The 1765-nt window shown below is 47.6% G+C and overlaps 1 pseudogene; it reads left to right on the top strand.

Annotated features, from left to right (window-relative positions):
- The first annotated feature begins 204 nt into the window (after positions 1-204).
- LOC103370609 (myosin light chain 4 pseudogene) lies at positions 205-1400 on the top strand (annotated as a pseudogene).
- Positions 1401-1765: the final 365 nt, after the last annotated feature.

Here is a 1765-nt window from a genome sequence, read left to right as displayed (position 1 = left end):
CCAGTTAGTTCCAGTTGGAGGCTGCTTCTGGAAGGTTCTTATCTCCACTCTCTTATCACAGAGCGGTTCTATTCCCGGTTCCTTCCATCTTTGGTCGGCTGTTTTCTCTCTCTCTCCTGTCTGTCATTCCGTCCTGCCTCGCCCGTCCGGCCTCCGGCTGCTATAAATCAGAAAGCTTCTCCGTCGCTGCCGTTCTGCAGCAGCATGGCTCCGAAGAAGGTGGAACCGAAGAAGACAGAGGTGAAGAAGGTGGAGGCAAAGAAGGAAGAACCTCCTCCTCCTCCCAAACCTGCAGAACCAGAGTCCAAACCTCCGGAGGTGGACCTGAAGAGCGTCGTGATTGAGTTCACGCCCGACCAGATCGAAGAGTTTAGAGATGCCTTCACGCTGTTCGATGAGACGCCGGCCGGTGAGATGAAGATCACCTTTGCTCAGTGCGGCGACGTGATGCGAGCGCTGGGTCACAACCCGACCAACGACGAGGTGATGAAGCTGCTCGGCCGGCCGAAGCCAGAGGAGCTGCACGTCAAGCTGCTGGACTTCGACAGCTTCCTGCCGATGCTGCAGCACGTGGCCCGATCCAAAGAGCAGGGAACCTTCGAGGACTTCGTGGAGGGTCTGAGGGTGTTCGACAAGGAGGGCAACGGCACGGTGATGGGGGCGGAGCTCCGGCACGTTCTTGCCACGCTGGGCGAGAAGATGACGGAGGTGGAGGTGGACCGTCTGATGGTGGGACAGGAGGACGCCAACGGACACATCAACTACACCGAGTTCGTCAAACACATCCTGGCGGGATAGCAACCCATCAGATGTGTCCTGAACATCTCCACGGTTCTGAATAGATCATCTCCAGACCTCCTCTGAGTTTCACTTTCCGCTCACAAGTTTCTGATTTAGCTTCAAGCTGCCGATTGCTGTCAGTCTTTACAGGCAGATAAAGCGTCCCCACCCTAACCCATCATGGTGATCCTCAGAGCTTCAGCTGAAACCAGTCGGACCCTCCTTTGGTTCTTGAAGGTTTAAAGCAAAGGTCTTCAAGAACCAGAAGTGTTTCACTGAACTCTTTGGATCATTTCTGTTGTTGCTGCATGTTTAATGACAAGAAGAAAACAAACTGAAACAGTCAAACGTGAGCTTTGTTCCTCTGAAACAGGAAAATAGTCACAAGGTGATATTGTCCCAACGTGAAAAGTGTGTGTGTGGCAGTAAAGTGAGAACATCTTGTTCTATCAGTAAACTTCTCTGTTATAATGTGGAACTTCTGCTGCTGAACTAAACAACGTCAGCATGATTCATTCAGAGATGGCTGCTCTGATATTATTACAGTTTAGCTGAATGTTGTTTGTTTGTCCAACAAATACATGAGCAGCACATGTCATGACTGCACAGCTGACGATTAAACACAGAATTCAAAACCTCAGTGTTCAGTGTCTTCATTCAATGTACACACACACACACACACACACATATATATATATATATATATATATACATATATACATATATATATATACACATATAAATACTGAACTCGCACTCAAACACATAAAATAAATGGATGAAAAGTTTGGTTTTTACATTTTCTTACATGTAGATCTTTTTCTCTGCACAAACAGAAACTTGATTGGACGTCATGACAACACAGAACAAGACAACAAAGCAGTAAAATGCTGAAGGAACAACCGGAGTGCAAAACAAGACATCGATAAAGAGTTGATAGAAACACACACAGGTGGTTCCATGTCGTCTTCAGGGCCAAAAACAG

This window comes from Stegastes partitus, unplaced genomic scaffold, assembly GCF_000690725.1.
Source record: "Stegastes partitus isolate 25-593 unplaced genomic scaffold, Stegastes_partitus-1.0.2 Scaffold1452, whole genome shotgun sequence".
Taxonomy (NCBI): Eukaryota; Metazoa; Chordata; class Actinopteri; family Pomacentridae; genus Stegastes; species Stegastes partitus.
Note: the sequence above shows the minus strand (reverse complement) of the source record. Positions and strands in the feature narration are given on the sequence as shown.